At 49.5% G+C, this 18,729-nt stretch overlaps 1 protein-coding gene across 2 annotated transcripts in view; it reads right to left on the bottom strand.

Moving 5' to 3' along the window:
- SLC25A22 (solute carrier family 25 member 22) overlaps window positions 1-18,640 on the bottom strand; it is a 52,106-nt gene extending 33,466 nt beyond the window's left edge. Inside the window, exon 1 of one of the 2 annotated variants that reach the window (XM_027703130.1) lies at window positions 18,577-18,640. The gene's annotated coding sequence lies outside the window, so the exon portion shown is untranslated. Of the gene's footprint in view, window positions 1-549; window positions 665-18,576 lie in introns of those variants that run through there. The other variant, XM_027703140.1, reaches the window with a different exon arrangement.
- Between the last annotated feature and the right edge of the window lie 89 nt (window positions 18,641-18,729).

Raw genomic sequence — 18,729 nt, 5'->3', positions numbered from 1 at the left:
GGGAGAGGAGAAACTCTGGAATCAGCACAATAGTTTCCTCCTCAAAGCAAAGGTGCGGACACTCTGCCCAATTTTGGTAATGACTGAAGCAAAGCTGCCATCAAAATGATTAAGGTTTAAAGAGTGCAAAATGAAACTGCAAATATTTCCTGAGAGAAGCTGCTTTCTAGATGTGTGACAGGCACAGAGCGCACGGAGGAGTCGGTACCAGGAAATCTCACCTGGGGAGAAGCTGTCAACTTGGCTCTATGCTGCTCAGAACATTTTGGGATAGAGAGGTTGGAGGGAATTGGTGTCAGTTCTCTGCAATTTGCTTGCCTTTAGGCACTTGAAAGCAGGGACTGACATAAATTTCTTTGCAGGATCAGGCAAGGCATTAGTCCTCAAGAAAACAAAGCAGCTCTCGACACGCTAGTGGATGCTCCCCACCCTCACAGACTGTTCCCTCTCCAGCTGTGCAGGGGCACAGCGCAGCCCCTTTGTCCCATTCTGCCACCAGACACAAGCCCTGGGGCTGCAGACGCAAACTCACCTGCCTCACAAACTCACCTGCCTCGTGGTCAGTGCTCAACTGTCCCCGTACCACCCTGAGCTTTGAAAGCACCAAGCCCAGCCAGTGGAGTTTCCCCCCTTGCCTCAGATGATAAAAGGCCAAAGTCCCCACGGGGAGGTGCCATGCCAGCCGCCTGCACCATTGGCTGTTCACACCTCTCCCTTCCATGGGGACAGGCTCAGTGGCACAGCGCCCACTCAGCCTGCAAGACACGGGGAAGCTGAGCCCCAGCACGGAGGGAACTCCTTCCTGACAGCCCCCCACAAGAACCCTCAACTCCCACAGTCCCTTCCATCCTCCACAACCTATCTTGTGTGGCTTCCCTCCAGTTGTTTGGGATGGGTGTTCCCCCTCCACCCCCTCCTATCGCCATGGAAACAGTCAGCCTGGCACCCTTGCAAAACTGCAGGCAAACCTTGCCCCCACATCCAGCCTCCACTCTCCTTGCACACTGGGCTCAGTCTGGGGAGCCTCACCTTCTTCATGCTGTGAGACCTTGTGATGAGAGAATGCCTCAAAACATCTCCCACATGCCACAAAGAAACAGACAAGTTCCCTGGCTGAGGGCATGTTACAGAGATGTTTGGCTTTGCAAACACAGGTGGTGGCAGGTGGATTTACCTGGATGCCCACAGAGGGGAAAAACTCCCGATCAGCAGTAAAGGCTCCTGAGCTCTCTCTCATTCCAGCTCCATCACTGACTTGCTCTTCACCTTCAGACAGGATTTCCAATCACAGTTGGTAGCCTGAGAAACACCCTGTGCCTATGACTACATTCTGGCTTAGGAAAAAACAAGCCTTGAACAAAAATAGTCCAGCGTCTTAGCATACATATTTACCCACCACATCCTTTACCCATGCAAACCAATGTAGTCATCCATAAAGTTGCAAGGAGAGGAGTCACAACAGGACCGTGCTAGAAATGTCACAGGGGACAATCCTGCAAGCCCCTCAGACTACGGCAACGTCCTGTATTCTGATACTGCAAGAGATCCACACAACAGCAGTCAAGAAGACAGAACTGGCCTTGAAAATGCAGCCATCCTCCTCACTCTCCAAAGAGGGAGAGGGCTCAGCACTCAAGAGCTTCTTTTGAGCTGGTAGAACCAGCCCTCCTATCTCAGGGACAAAAGTCCCACTGTGTGCCGGAGGCAGTTCTCTCTCTCTCCAGATTTACTTGCTGCCATCAGTCACCAGGACCACCTCAATGCAAAGCAAAAGAGTTACCAAAAACATCAGGCAGACACTCAGTTGCTTCTAGCAACTGTCCCTCTGTCTGCCTGGGCTCGGCCACACTGGGAAAAGCCAACATAGCTGCTGACTCCAAAGCAAGGATCGAAGGGAGTGGAGCGGCAGGTATTACTGGAAAGCAAGAGGACAAAAGAGCAGGGAAGCAGGTGGGGATGCTCCTGCCTCCAGGCAGTAGGAGCAGAAGGAACACACCCAGTTTTCCCACTCCCCTTTCCCTTTGGGCTCTCCATACTGCTGGAAGAATTGGCTGGTCCCCCACTCCCAGCAGAGCATCATGCAACTTTGCCTGCTTTGCCGAGAAATGTTTTACAGTAAGTCAAGGCAACAAGCACCTGCTGTTGCCTCCGTGAGAGCAAAGACTTGGAGAAAGGCCTCCAAAAAGCACTGTGGGCAGCAAGAGAAGCGCCTTCCTGATCTGGAGAGCTTCTCCAGGCCAAAAAATAGGAACTTGCTTAGATTAGAGCAGAAGCCATTTGCCCTATTACTTAACAAGGGGAGTCCCATGGAGGCCTCTTCTTGCACCAGCATGATCTTTCTCCTAAACGAGTCTCCTACCCCTCAGATCTACTGCAGGACAGCTCAGGAAACAGATACTAGTTTCATAGGTGCTAGCACCAGCTAACACTCCGGTTACCAGGTCACATCCCACTATGGCTGGGCAGAAAAGTTTGCAAAGGGCAACTGCTCAATGTGAAGCCATCTGCCAAGACAGAAAGACTTGAGAAGCAGACCTGTGCTGATCTGGAACAAACACCAGATATACCCTTTGACTTGTGTGTCTTGGGAAACTGCCCTGGATGGAGAGATGGAAAGCTGACCTCATCTTGAAGATGAGCTTGGTATCAGTACTGCAGCACACCAAAAGGCCCCAGTGCATATCTGGGACCTGTTATTTTAGTGGCTGCACTGACCCTCAGTCCTGGAGGTTTTGCAACTGAACTGCAAGATGTGATGAGTAAGAACAGCTGTTAGGTGAAGTGACTCACCCAGGGTTCACGTGAGAACTCTTGCTATCCAAGACATCGGAGCTGCCAAGTTGAAGGAACCGGGGGAAAGGTTTCATCAGGACAAACGAGCTTGCAGTCATCTTACTGAGAACACATGGAGTCCTGCTCTTACTGAGAACACATGGAGTCATTAAAACACTCTCTGAAGGCAGTGCAAGAGAGAGACAAGAGGTCTAAAAGTCCTCCAAGAACCCCTGGCAACACTCAGGGGGAGGCAAAGGAAACCCATGGGAGATGTTGGCGCTCTTCCCATCTCAACCTGCCTACTCTCAAAGTTCTCAAAAAGGCAGTTGGGTCTAGTGGATGAGTCTCAAGAGACCTGGCTCCTCTGCGCTGCACAAATGCCACATCAAGTATGCTACAGCCCTGCTGCCCTGTCATTCCTCTGCAGATTTACAACACAAGTAAACAGCCTCTAAATTTAGGACAACTATTCATGCTCAAAGGCAAACTCAGTCTTGGAGTAGGTGCCAGAAGGCCAAAAACCCTTTCCATTCCTGTCATCATAAAATCTTCAGTGATGCAGTGATAAGAATTCAGGGCATGGCCACAGCAAAAATTCAGGCTCAGCACGTTGCTTGAAAACAGTGGTGAGTTTCAATCTTTGGTCTGTAGAGACCTGCAAGTCCCTCCACCAGTTCAAAGGGATCCGTAAAAAGTACCTGTGGAACAAGTAATACATATGCAAACACAATGAACTATATATACGTATGTAAGTGGCAACCTCTACATAAAATGATTATTTAAATTAATATTATAATGAGCGACGTTATTTTGCATCTGAAGAGCCAACAAGTGGAAGCACAAGATAACTGAGAGATAGGAAAATTGCCTGCACATGATCATGCTGGTGTACAAGCAAGTGCAGCTTGGACATTACTGGACAACATAAGTGGGTGTTTATTGTCAGCAATGCCCCTTTACAAGTGCCATGTAAAGGCACTACATGATTGAGAAATCATGCAGTCACATGTTGAACTGGTGTGATTCTAAATATTTTTAAGTCCACCTTCCTCTGGATCTGTTCTCTGTACCAGATTTTAAGAAATTACAGCTTCAGAGAAATGCAGCATTAGCTGAAGAAAGAGGACAGCTTCACTGAGCACTTGGGAGTCTGGCAGATGGGAGACAGAGCTGGGAGAACAACTAAGAACTTATATCCAGCATTTCTCTTCAATAATCTGTGGTGGTCAAGGCAGAGCCAGCTGATGGTGACAGACAGACCAACCCTTTGATCTGGAAGGACATACCATGGAGAAACTAAATGGTGCAAATCCCTCACTTGGGTGCTCTGCCAAGAGACCAATAGAGTAGAAAAAAGTTCCCTCCTCCCAATTTAAAATAATCACCATGTACAAAACAGTAATTAAAAACAATCAACCAAGAAGCCCAAGGGAAAGTAAGGGTCGGATTCTAGCTCACTCAGTAGGAATGAGGTAGAGCACTGAGCTGAGGTCCTGAGGCATGAAAGGGACCATTCATTCCCTATCAGCAGCAAAACCAGGGCTCTTGGCTCTCAACTTTCTCCTCTGAAAGAAAGGGGTGGGAGTGGTCCTGTTGGGAGAAATGAGCATCTTTCCAGGCCAAATTGCATAAGTACCTCACCAGAGCAACACAACCAACCATAGAGCTGTTCCTGCAAGATGCCTTGAAGTGTGTAGTCCTGGCGTGGTGCTGGCTCACTGTGGCCAAACCCAAGGCTGCCAGAGGGGAAGGACTGACAGTTCAGGTCAGTGTTGTGCCCACTGTGGACTCTGTGCTGAGACCTGGTAGCCCTGCCCTGGGAATAACATAGGATGCATGTGATGCTATTCTAGGCCTTCAAGACACTGATGATGGCCCTAAGTAGAGGAGCTTGGTGGCAGCTGTGTCAACGACCGACTGCTATGGATGACCATCACCTTCATGTCACAAGATGAGTATGTTTTTTCTCAGAACACTGCATGCAGCACTAGAAAAGACTTTTCTTCTTGAAAGTCCATTGCCCTTCTCTGGACACCAGTACCTCAATGTCCTTCTTTCAGCGAGAGGTCCAAAATTGAACACGGGATTCGAGGTGTGGGCTCAACAGTGCCTAATATAGAGGGACAATCACTGCCCTGGTCCTGCTGGCCACATATTCCTGATACAGGTCAGGATGCCATTTGCCTTCTTGGCCACCTGTGCACATTGCTGGCTCATGTTCAGCTAGCTGTCAACCAGGTCCTTTTCCACCAGGCAGCTTTCCAGCCACTCTGCCCCAAGCACTGCATGGGGTTGTTGTGACACAAGTGCAGGACCCAGCACTTTGCCTTGTTGAACCTCATACGGTTGGCATCAGCCCATCAATCCAGCCTGTCCAGATCCCTCTGTAAAGTCTCCAGCAGAACAACACTTCCACCTCTGTCACCTCAGGGGGCCAGTTACCCTGAGGATCACCAATCTTTCTGGTAAAGACTGAGGCAAAGAAGGCATTTAAGTACCTCGGGCTTTTCCTCAGCCTTTGTCACTGTTTCCCCCAGCATGCAATAAAGGATGGGGATTCTCCTTGGCCTTCTCTTGTTGTTAGTATATTTATAAAAACACTTTTTATTATCTTTCACAGCAGTGGCCAGATTGAGTTCTAGCTGAGCTTTCGCCTTTCTAATTTTCTCTCTACATGACCTATTGACACCCTTGTACTCTTCCTGAGTCACCTGTCCCTTCTTCCAAATGTCATAAACCCTCCTCTTCTTCCTCTGAGTTCCTGCAAAAGCTCCCTGTACAGCCAGGCTGGTCTTCTCCCCTGCCAGCTTGTCTTTTGACACACAGAGAAAGCCTGCTCCTGTGCCTCTAAGATTTCCTTCTTAAAGGATGCTCAGCCTTTCTGGATCCATTTGTTGACCTCCTTTCTTACTTCACCAAGAATCGAAAACACTGTACTTTCACGGTTGCTGTGCCCAAAACAGCTTCTGACCACCACATCTCCCAACGGTCCTTCTCTGTTTGTAAACTGCAGGTCTAGTGGAGCACCACCCCTCACTTACCAGCTGTGTCAGGAAGTTATCTTCCACATGCTCCAGGAACCTCCTAGAGTGCCTCCTCTCCACTTGTTGAGCTTCCAGAAGACATCTGGCAAGTTAAAGTCTCCCACAAGAACAAGGGCTGGCAATTGTGAAACATCAGCCAGCTGATTATAGAATATTTCATCTGCCTCTTCATCCTGGTTGGGCGGTCTATAACAGACTCCCACCAGGATGTTGGCCTTGTTAGCCTTTCCACGGCACTCAACCTGATCATCACTATCCTTGAGCTCTAGACAGTCAAAACACTCCCTAATGTACAGAGCCACTGCCTCTCCTTCCTTGCCTATTCCTTCTGAAGAGCTTATAGCCATCCAATGCAGCACTCCAGTCATGTGAGGCATCCCAAAATGTTTCCATGATGGCAACTACGTCAGAGCTTTCCTGATGCCATACTCCCTCCCAGTTTCTTGTGTACCTCCTCACTGGCAGAGCGTGGGAAATGGAAAAGTCCTTGATTTAGAGTGAGCAGTACTTAGCAGCAACTAAAATATCAGCATGTTATCAACATTGTTCTCATACTAAATCCAAAACACAGCACCGTACCAGCTACTAGGAAGACAATTAACTCTATGCCAGCTAAAACCAGGACACTGGCTAAAAAGCTGCCCTGGAAAAACACCTCCTATCTTGGTGTGTGCCAAGCAGTTCACAGCTCTGAGCCAGCTACTCTGATCCTGCATGGAAAGACTCCTTCCCACCAAGCTGAGCAATTTTCCTTCCTGCCCCTGAAACAAAGGACAAAAAGAGGAGGAAGGGGGAAAAAAATCACCACCTCTGGGTAGCATCTGAGGTACCCCAGAAGCTGTTTATCTTCCCACAGACTTCTTCATAGACACCTCTGCAGATCTTCACCCATCGCAGCTCCTCATCCCACTAACCACTCACAGAACCTTCACTAAAAACATTGGGCTGTCCTAAGAACGGGCTGTAAGGAAGGACAAATAAATTTATCTGTTTCAACCTGCTGCATACGGACTCATGTGCATCCCCTGTCATCCCACAGTCTCACAGACTTTTATTTTCCCAACAAAACCAAAAAACCCAAACAAACAAAAATTTAAAAATAAAAACAAAAGCCCAAATCCAACCAACCAACCAAAACCCCACAAAACCCCAAAAAACAAAATAAACAAAAAAACAAACAAAACCCCAAACCAACCAAGCAAACAAACAACAAAAAAAAACATTCAAACCCACAAAACACCTGGTGGCAAGCATTCTGGCAGCTTTCAACTGGACCTAGCCAAGCGTTGTGTGTGGCAAGTCCCAGGCCAGTAAAAGGAACTGAGGACCACAGTGCTGCAGAGAATGAAATTGCTTGCAACTATTTTCGCCCTTTCACAAGAACCTTGTTCTTTCACAGTTTCAGATATGAGCAGTGCCAGAATACACTAGGTACTTCCTCGCCCCAGGACTCACTGGGGGGAAAAGGGTAGACAATGAAGTAAAATAGTACATAACCTGATTGGAGCAGAGTTCCAAGCACAGGTTGCTGAAGTTTATTTCTGCTTATTTCCGCCTCCCAGTCAGTGTTATATTTCGCTGATTCATTCTAGAGATCCTTTTCTACAGACAGCACAGAGCATAGGAAACATCCAGGGCTTGCTGTTTAGTAAACCTGCACTGAAAGTTCCCTTCCGTCTACTGCTAATTCCCTTCACAGCTCTGCTCATTAATAAAAATACAACACAATAAAAGAGAACCGCACACATACACACCTTGCCCAAATTTCCTCCATACTGGCTGGTCCTGAGTCACCACCAGTGATTAACTGTTGCTGTGCACTGAGGAGGACACGGTTATTAAATTAATAGGGGCTGCTTAACCTGGCTACAAATATACATGAGTTCTTTGTGCCTTAGTGAGCTAATAAGGCATGTGCTAATTACATTAATTCAAACAAGCCCAGCATGCCCTGAGGGCAAGTGAGAGAAGGGTGCAGCAAACCCGGGTTCTTTCATAATAGCTGAGAGAGAGTGGAAAGTACTTGCCTTGACACGGCTTCTGGAGAAGCAGCATCAGAGTGCTGTGGCTGGCACCCTACGGCGCGCTCAGCCCAGCTGCTGCCTGGCTAAGGTGCAAAAAGCCCTGCTCGTTCACCCAGCCCTCCGTGCAATGATGGACACAGGATCCTCTCTCCAAAGGTCCAGCCAGCTTATCTCTTCCTACCTCTGTGGCCCAGAGCACATCACAAGTCTTGAAATGACACCCTGCTGACACACTGTGAGGCAGACACCCTGTAGGGAGCCCCTTTCCCACAGGGACCACATGGTACCAGCAGCCACAAGCCACGGAACAGCACCAAGGGCTGCAAGTCACCCACCATTCAGCCATGTGCTGCTCCTCGCCCAGACCTGTCTCCTCCATGTCCCTGAAGTCAGGCAGGACAACTCGGCCAGACAGGCAGCATGCAGAGCCTGCAGTGTCAGCTTAACCAAGTTAAGCAATCCCAATATGCTCCCTTAACCTATCTGGCAATGGAGGCAGGCAGGCAGGCCAGTGCATATCTCCCGTGTCAAAATAGGAACAGAACCTTCAGAAACAGGACAAGCTGCAGCAGGGAGAAGCAAAAGAACATCAGGAAAGAGAGACGCAATCCCAGCAAGGTTCAGATGCACTCAGAGAGGAGCTTCCCACCTCTCCAGCCCAAGGTTAACCAGATCCCTCACCTCTGCCACCCCTGGCGAGGAAGGCTCAGCATCAGTTGTGTTCACACTAAGAGTGTCTGCTAGGCACTGCCGCCACTTCTTACCATGCAAGGGAAGGATAGGAAGAGGAAGAGGAGAGGAAGTGGGTCATACTTCTTTGCATCTCCAAGGACATGTGCTCACCGAGTGCTTTCTGAAGCATGTGCTTTTCCTGTGCGCGCTAGGGGATTGTGCTGGCGCAAAGTAAAGGCACTGGAGTGTTTTTACCCTCTGTTCTCTGTTACCACCTGAGTCTGGCAGTACACAGGGCCATCCCTAGGAGACCTGAAAAGCAACAGTCTTTTCTGGCAGTAAGGACATGATGCTGTGTCCCCCTCTCAAAGAGAAAATCTACAATCAGGCACCGGGTGAGACCCAATGCCGTGGAAGGGTAGCACAACACAGTTTGTCCTGCACAAAGAGGCATTGCTACAGGCTCAGTGCAGTCTTGGCAGTGTGTTGGCAAAGAAGGTGCAAATATTCTCATGAAGGGAACAGTACCAGGGATTTTTAGCCCCTTGGCAATTGCATCTCTCTTATGACATGTGATTTTCTTTCCCAGAAGAGGCTGTGGTTACTCAACCACATAACATCAGGCTACTGCCAAAAAGGAGGGAGCTCTCCCCTCCCTCAGCAAATTGAAGAATTCATTTTGGACCAGGCCTATTCCCAGGTCAATACATAGCTGCAAACACACAAACGCTTTTGCTGGCACAAGCAGAGAGAGGCAGGAGTGGAAGCAGGGCTGCCCCTCTTGGTAGCAGCCTGCAGCCTGCCTACTGTGCACATCAGAAAAAAAAAAACAAACAACAACAATGAAATAGAAAAAGAATCCTTCCAGGGAAGCCTGGGAGATAAGAGCTTCTGGGCCCTCAACAGAATTTTTTAAAAGACCTAGAAATCCAGAGCCCTGTGGGTCTATGTGTCAACTGATAGCTGTCACTTGGAGTCCCAAAGAGGAACAGCTTGAGCTTGACTGGAACTGGAAAGCATCCATCAAACCCCACATCCTGTCCCTGTAGCAAAGCCACAGTGCCCCGAGAGCTGCCAACATGGGAACCAACGCTAAAATATCTCAGGTTAATGAAAGAGGACCCCAGGGTGTGAAAAGACATACTCCCTCCTGTGTCACCCGTTAGAGTCAGGAGCTGGGCTCCACCTAAAGCAAGGTGACCGAGAAGCTTGGAGCAGGAGCCACCATGTAAGCATGTAAGCCTGTACTGGTGTACAGGCTGCTTGCCAGAGACAAGGGTGTACTTCAGGTGCCTTTTGTACAAGGGACCAGGCATAGAGAATTGACAGGATAACAAAAGGACATCTCCCAGCCTGCCAAACACTTTGCAGCAACAGGCAGAGACCTCTCTGAGGAAGGAAGCTTATCTCATTACTTCTCAGAGCTGAAGGGAGACTTTGACTAATGCTCCCAGTACGCTAGAAGAAATGCCACTTAAATGTCATGTTAATCAATATTCCTTGTCTCTCAGCCACAGGATACTGCTGCTGCCAGTCCCTTTGCTGTGGGGGTACGTGAACACAACTGCTCTTTTCCTGCATCACAAACAGCATTTCCCTCCTCCCCACCTCAGCTGTTTGCTTATGTCAAAGCTGTTCAGATCATAGCAAAATGGTTCCTAGCTAAACACACAGCAGCAGCCCCACATGGGTCATGCTGCTCCTAATGAGGTTAGCAGCTCCTCAGGGAAACTTGTACGCACTCTGTGACAAGTGGAGGAATTGTCAAGGGGACTGCAACCACCGCCTGATGGCTCCAGAGTCTATGGCATAGTCCATTCACTAGCTCCCTGCTCATCCAGAGTGCTCTGAATCAGCAGACTGCAAGGCAGGCAAGGCATTCCCAGCAGGAAGATAACATATTTCGGAGGCTACAGACAAATGAAAACACATGCAGTCCTGCTCACCTAAAAAGGGTGCAAGGACATGGGTAACACAAGAAAGGAAAAAGAGTGAGAGGAAAAGAAATCCTTCTCTAGACATTAAATGTCTTACCTGGCTACTCTGCATGTGCAGTGCAATGCCGCTACCTGCCAGATGTATCCACAAGAATTTACCTGACACATCCTCAGTGAAGCAATTCATCTTGCATTGCTTAAGAATTACATCTGTCTTCAGAAAGTTTCCAAACAAAAATCATCCCTGAAGGACACCTCACAACTCTGCTCTAACTACCAACCAACACTGTCTCATCAAACAGTGAGTGGCAGGAACAGCAGGCAGCAGTAGACACAAGTTGTCGTGCCAGTGAGAAGTGTAGCAGGCACGTTGCCTTGGGAGACTAACAATGGTTTGGCAATACAGGAATCAGACACACGGTTCTGCTCAAGAGGTCCTTGGACAAGGACTTCTGGGCTTCATTGCACCACCCCTTCAGAGTCAGCTGTGGCTACTGACATGGGAACCTGCCTGCCTCACAGCAGAGCCACTCACGAGGTGAGGGACCACTCTGCCTCTGCCATGGTTGGTGTCAGGACCCCAGGTCTGGTTCCAGCTGGGGAACCCATGTTCTCCTTCCCCTGCAAGAGCCGTAACCTCATCAGGGGAGAGGAGGAGAGAAGGCTGGCCACAGCAGCCAGCTCTGCGGGAGTTCATCAGAGTCCCCAGCCATGACATGGAAACCCTCTCCTAATCCCACGTCCTTTCAAGCTGCCAGCAAGCTTGCCAGCTCACATATATGCAGAGGTGTGTCCAAACAGCACATGTCCTTTAGCACAGCTGATCCATTTGTTTCCAGCTCCAGACCAGCTCAATTTGCACTGACACAGGTCCAGGTAACTGCACTCTACGACCTTCCTACAATCTCACCCGTGTGCCAAGCAACACCTCAGAAGCTGCACAGCAGCTCCGCAGCCTCTCTCCATGAGCTGACCCCATGCCTCTGCAAACTGGCCATAGCCCATCTTCACCAGAGCAGCCTGACAAGGGGGCACAGCTGAACCTCACCACACCAGGGACCTGGCAGAGCCACAGAAACTGAGTCAGCAGCGCGCAGGTGCCTCCCGAGCACATGGATGCTGCGGGAGCAGCCTGCTCAGCTTCCCCAGGAGCGTGCTGGCAGGCTGCACGCTGCATGGTGCACTTGGGCACACGCCCACACACAGCTCAGCAGCAGCCTGCCATTTCTTCCCCCCTTTCCAAAGTCAAATTCAGACCATCTGTTGAAGTATTTCTGCAACTCATCCCTCTTTCAGGAAGGGCCGGGGGCTGATTTTAGTTGTTTATATAGTGTCTGGCATTTCTGTTGTGCTTATCACTTCAGTATCCAAGCTATTTCCTTCAAGCTCTCCATTAGTTGTGAAGAACCAGAGTGGGGCACTGGTGATTCTACATTGTAAGTTCTGCAAAAAATAAAAAACAGCATTAAAAAGACAACAGCTGCTCAGGTCATGCACACATTTAGTTGCTAACAAGGTGAATGGGACAGTTCAGGGGAAGGGGGTCTGGTCATCACAATGAGTTTTATGTCCATTAAAAAAACTACTACCCCTAGAAAACAGCCTTCATAAACAACAGCTACTCCCAAAGGATAAGATGAAACAAGTGCACCTGCTGCCTTGCAGAGAAGAGCTCAGCTTACCCAGGGCATGGAAAAGGAAGCTACTACCCCTGTCTTGAAAAATCCAACACAAACTGAAAAAGGAAATTTAACACCTAGAAGAAGAGGCCATTTACTACATCAGATCGTACCTTCTGCAACAGCTGCCACTGCCATTGTGTACAAGTGGCAAAACCCTGGAAGCATTGCTGTCCCCATTTGATTCTAGGGAACAGAGTCAGAGACAGACATTTTATTGCTTATCCCAGGTCAAGCTCTAAATCTGTAGCAAAGGAGAAAGCAATACCCAAATTCACAATTAGCCCCTGACACAGCCTGTCCCTAAAACACAACTGCTTCTTTTTTATAAATCCCTATTGCAGAGCAAAGAGTGCAGCACGGAACAGGGCACCAAACATGCTCCCAGTCTGCACAAGGTGTTTCCATCCCACCACACCTGTCAGGCAACAGGGAACTGCCCTCTGCCAAAGAGAAGATGCGCTGTCCCAGACTAAGCACATCACATGCTACCACTTCCTTCCATGTGCTTATCCACACAAAGCCAGCACTCCTCCTGGCTAGGAGCTTCCACATCACACAGCACAGCCCTTGTCAAAGCAAAAGGGCTTCACTAGAAGTTGAATTCAGAAATGCAGGATTAAGCTACTGGACTTCCTTCTGGCTTGATCTAAACCAACTTTTCACTTGCACGGCATCTCTCTCCTACTAAAATGATTTGCTGAAAGTCCCCTATCTTTGTTCTTTATTTAAAATAGAAAAACACATACCTTCTCTCTTCCCAAACATCTCCTCCAAGCCAGTTAGTCATTCAGTGCAGAAGCACCAGTGACCTGTATAAGAGAGGAAGATTTCCTTCTCCTTCACTCTCCTCACCTTGTCCACAAAGCTACTCATAGCTGGGACAGCCTTTAAATTGAAAGTATGAGCCCCAACCACGGAGTCAAACTCCAGGTGGGGCAGGCACAGTCTTCGATGTGACTACAGTCATGTTCAGCTCCTTGAATTCATGCTATTCTGGGAAACTCACAGCTTGGTCCAAACCAGCCTCTCTCCTCCTGCCTCTGGAAAAATGCCTCTGACACAGGAAAGAAAAAAAATCCAGACTGCTGTCCTGACACATCATACACTAGCATCAGAGCCAAAGGAAGGAGCAGGGCACAGGAAGGTTTGACAAGACATAGCCACCCATCCACAAGAGCACTACCAAAATGAGAACAAGAAACCGTGACAAAAAAAAATTAACAAAATAAAATAAGACTGTATTCCTGTGAGCAGCTCACCACAGGCTGCACTAAGTTAAGATCAAGCGAGACACCACAAATTAAATAAACAGTATCCCATCACATTTCTTCTGATACACAACAAGCAGCGCTGCCTGGGTGCCTCTCCCTTCCCCAAGGATATAATCTCCATGTAGACAGCCCTCCTAAGACAGCAAGTGTTCAAAGCTTTTATATTTGCAGATGTGTAAGAGGAAAATGCCAGACACAAATCCAAACCACTCAGAGTGACAAGGTCTTTTCACTGGGTTTGTCTGGGGTTTTGCCTTGTTTTCTAGAGCTTTTTTATCTCCTGCTACTTTATTTTCACAATAACTTGAACTACCAGGCAATCAATACTGCAAGGTTAAAGCAACATCCAAGTTTGGCATTGGACAGCTCAATCCACCTCCTTCTTCCTGCTATCTTTGTGCTGGAAAGCAAACAGAAGGGGACAGGAAAAAAAATATTTATCTGCTGTTAGGATTAGCTGGAGCAACACAGCATTAGCTCTAGCAACCCGCCACACTGTTAGCTGGATATGGCCAAATGACAGTCCCCAGTCCAGTCAGGCACAGCCAGAGCACTCAGCCTTGCCAAAGGAGGATGGCTTCATCACATCACAGGCACCAGGGAAGTTGAAACACGCTGCCCTGTCAGACCTCAGACACCTCTTTGGCAGAGGAGAAGAGGAGCTTGCAGTCACGTCCCGATGTCTCACTGCAGACACTCAAGGCAACCAGCTCCAGCACAGAGTCCACGCAGCCATTTGTGAGGAATGCCACGGTGTTCAACATGTTCAAGAGGAACAAATAAAAACAATGCACTGCTTTCAATAGGCAGCATCCCTAGCTCCTTTGCCATGATAAGCAATTGACAATTTCAATTCTCCCAGCTTCTAGTTGTGCAGATGTTTGGCCACTTCTAAGAAAGCCCAAATATGCAAACACAGGCATCAAAGCAGGCTTTTGCATTTCCTGAAAGCACCATTATGGATTTAGGTGAATGCATACACAAATGTAAAAGGAATAATTACCAGTCCTTATGTACCTGCAGTAGCAGAAGACAGGATGCTGTGACCAGGCAATTTCTTCCCCATCATGCACTGTTGCTATCAAAGGAGCAGTGCAGGCATTTGTCCTTACACAGTGTTGCAGAATTAAACACGGGAGTAGAGGCAGCTGGGAGAAAAGCATGTCCAACAGGAAGCCTAACAGGACATTAACAAACTTGTACATGACAGGCTAAAAAGGCTTTGACCCCAGGCTCCTCCTGTTGCTCAAGGGCTCCCACATGATGGCTCAAACTCAGCTGGTGCAAACCAAATTTGCTCCACTGCCTCTGCCAGAACTATATGAAGGGTGAAGGAGCACAGCTCTGAGACACCACTGACCTGCCATAGCTACGTAGAAATTTCATTCTGGGGAAAAACAAAGCAAATAAAAGGGAAAAAATCCTGAAAAATGAAGACCAGGAAGAAGGTAGGTTTAGGAAGAAATGCCTCAGGGGAAACTGCAGAAAAATCCTTCACAGGACATTAGCACCCTATCATAATACACATGAACTGCAGCACTCAGGATCACAAGGAAATTCATTTGTCCCAGACATTCCAAACCCGGTTTGGTTACACATCATCTCCCCATCACAGGCTCTCCTAACAACGGAACAAAAATATTTTGCATTTTTACTCTCCTTTTCCTTTTCCCTTGAGGCCTAGTTCAAAGCTCTTCTGTGTCATTATGGCAGCACAAAGTGATTTTAGGCAGATAAACCCAGCCCATTAAGAGATACACCCTGTGTAGGGCATCTTGCTGGCACTGGAAAGTTGGTAGCGCAGAAGATTTGCAGTTCCCTACCCCCAAGTGAGCCCAAGGATCAAGTGACAGAAGCAAGAATCGTGCTGGAACAAGGCAGACCTGGTGCCAGCCAGCACCAGGGGACATGAGTCCCTCCACAGTTATGTTCAACACTGATAAACCTTTCTTCCCAACACACAAGCCTTGCACCCCCTGGATTTCACAAGGACGTACCATCTTCCAGTAAGCGCTGTGAATCTGGCAGTTACCCACCAAGAGCATTTTATTTCCACAGTGGGGTGAAAGAGAGTCCAGAGGTTTGCCAACATCTCTAAAACATGCAACCAGCAGCCCAGCAGCAAACCCAAAGCCTGGCCCCTTGGAGGACCGGAGATGGAGACCATGCAGCCTTACACCACACCTAGGCACTCCCTGCTGAAGAAGAAGGAGCAACTCATCAGTCACTCTTACAGCCTCCTGTCTGCAGATTATTCAGATAAAACCCAGAGCGTATTAAGGAAATTTCCCTGTCTGACTATCCAGGAGCCACTCTCGGAGTCACACTCCCACCACTCCAGATGGGCCCCAGCAAGGGGCTGCTGGGACTGAAACCCCTTCACATTGCACAGCTCCAGTGATCTGACAGGTGTCCCACTTGTCTTCCTGCACACCCCCCACTCACACAGTCAGTCAAGGTTTCCTTACCAGCTCAGCCCTGGGTTTACCACAGCAGAGTCTCAGATGTCTGGATCCTTAGAGGAATTTAATTGTGGTGCAGGAACACAAAAAACCAGCTCGAGATGGTGCCTCCAGGGAGGGACCCCCAACAAAGGCTTTTATACTCTTACAGCTTGGACACCCAAACAGTCTGGGGTCTTCCTGCTGTGTCATCAGCTCCTGCTGTGTCTGAATGCCTGGTCACCTGGCCAGTGCCAAAGGTCCCTATGCCCTTTGCTGTGCAAAGGGTTGGTATCTGGTTATAGTTCCTTGCCTGGGGCTCCCATCATTTCCCCCCACCATGGGCACAACCTGCAGCTGCACACCCAGCTATCAGCACTAAACATATTCCTCAAGAAGTGCCAAAGACAATTAACTATTTTCACACCATTGCAAGCCCTGCAATGAGGCTGTTCCCTAGATTGGGCTTTACCCGTCGTGGAAAAGCTGTTCTTAGGGGAATCTGCAGAAAGTGGACCCCTGGTCAGGGATGCTGGCTCTATACGTATGTTTTACTGTCACTAAACACAGCACATTTTCCCACCCAAAAACACTGCTGCCCTTCTCCAGAAAATCACTCCCTCCTACTATTTCACAATTCTCAGAATGACAACAATTATGCAAGAACAACTGTATAGGCACATGAAATGTTTACAGCTTCTAAGCAAAACTTTCCCCATTATAACACCCTCATCAGAGTACAGCTCCAAACCCTCATCGCACCCCAGCTTCAAGGCACACCAAACACCAGTTGCTGCATCTCGGTGCCTTCACTCCATCACACCTTTGCCCTGCCAGAGACCTACAACACAAAACATGACGCACAAGTGAGCAGGGGGCTGTTTCCACATGTACATGCTGCTGTCACCTTGGCCAGCCAGGTTGATATTTCTACCATCTTGACCACTAACTTAAATATTGGCAGGAAAGGAGGAGTAAATGGCCTTGACAGGCTACTTGACTACTTTTTAGTAACCTAATACAGCACACTACCCCTTCTTAAAATGGCAGCAGGAGGATCTTCTAGGGTTCTGGCATCTTAGTAAGACATTAACAAGATTGCTGGACATCAAACAAGACTGCAGACTTTCCTTCAGAACAGAGCAGGGCTCCAATTTATGACACAGATTTGTTCCCTATTCTAAGTCAGCCATCCATCCCTGTCAACGATTGCCACCACCCTCAAAACATAACACTCCTTACTATGACAGGCACTCAGTGAACAGATGAGCCCAAGGGCACAGCACCAGAAAAAACCTGCACCTGTGTGAACAAGAAGTAGTAGCACAGAGTTAAAAAATCCTACAGGCAAGACCCTCAAAGGGATAACTCCTCACTATATCCTGGTGTTTATTTTCTGGGGAAGAGGTTAGAGTAACTCCTCCTATTTAAACTAGTCTACATCTTTGTTCGTAACAGCCTGCAAAGCAAAACACAAGCAGCGGACAAGAAGACAACCACCACCCAGTCCCACAGGATACACTGTTATCAGCCGAGTACCACTATAGTTCAATTGCCTTTTGCTTGCATTTGCCAAGAAGAGAGTTCTGAGACGCAAAGCCACAGTTACTTGCAGTGATCAAAAATCACTGCAGATATCATCCCAACTGCAGCAGCAATGCCACGAGGTCAGATCCTAACAGCAGCAAGAGTCTCAGAGATGAACATACTATGGTAAAAACATCCAGTATTTAACTGTAAACATTTAACAGCTACACGATATTAGGCCCAACAAATATAGCTGGAATCCTGCTCTGACACCTGGCAAGGTGTAGAAACTAAAAGCTGAGGCTCTGCAGGAAAGAGGCCTGGGGCATTGGAAAATCCGATTTCCACAACTTCGCCTTCACCCAGCAGGAGCACAGCAGCTGCAGAGGGTGCAGCAAGAGAGGAGAGGATGCTTGGGGTCCAATTCCCGGGGTGACCTTGAGGAAATCCCACAATCTGTCCGTATTTCCCCTTTCCCCATCCACTGAATGAAGAGCACAATAACCTTGACCTACCTCAAAGAGGCACAGATCTGGCTTAGGAGAGTCTGGAAGGAGCTCAGAGGGGCTTAGATGCAGGACCCTGCCCCGCGACCAGGGCGGCCAGAGAATCCTACGAATCGCCCCAAAAACCAGAAGCCCCGGAGAAATTCGGAAGCCGCTTTCAACACAAAAAGCAGCAGCTCCGCGGCACTAAAGGGCTCGGTGGCACCGCACACGTGTCACCCGCAATTTCCCCGGCGCGGGCAGGGAGAGGAAGGCGCGCCGAGGCTGCAGCCCCCGCGCCCCGCAAGGGCAACCCCCGCACCACGGAAAGCGGGGGGCGACCAGCGCCGGGCCCCCAGGGCCGGCAGAGGGACCCCGGCCCCAGGGAGGAGGGGAAGAGCTGGGCAGCCTTAAAACCCCCAGGGTGAGGAGGAGAGGTGGGAGATCGGGGGAGCCCGCAGCTCCCGGAGGTACACAGCCGGCCAGGGCAGCCCGCAGCCCCCGGGGCGAGATGACGGCCCCGCAGGGAGCGGGGGTGCAGGAAGGGCGCCCGGCACAGCCCTGAGGTGAGGGGCCGGGGTGAGCGGCGACGGGGCCGGTACAGCAGGGGCCAGGCCGGGGGGGGAGATTTGCACCCCGGCGGCAGGAGAGGTGCCGGGACGCCCGGCGGCGCTTCCGGAGGGCCGGGGAAAGGCCGTACCCGCACTTACCGAGGCGGCGGCGGCGGCTCCCGCCGGGGCCGGGGACGGTGCGGCGCGGGGTGCGGAGCTCCTGGCGCGGCGCGGCCCGGCCCGGCTCAGCTCTGCCCCCTCCGGCCGCGCTCGGCGCAGGAACAGCCGCCGCCGCCGCCGGTCCCTCCCCGCCGGGGCGG

Source organism: Neopelma chrysocephalum, unplaced genomic scaffold (genome assembly GCF_003984885.1).
Source record: "Neopelma chrysocephalum unplaced genomic scaffold, ASM398488v2 Primary Assembly neopelma1_24, whole genome shotgun sequence".
NCBI lineage: Eukaryota > Metazoa > Chordata > Aves > Passeriformes > Pipridae > Neopelma > Neopelma chrysocephalum.
The sequence above is the reverse complement of the archived record's forward strand: the minus strand, read 5'-3'. Positions and strand labels throughout refer to the sequence as shown.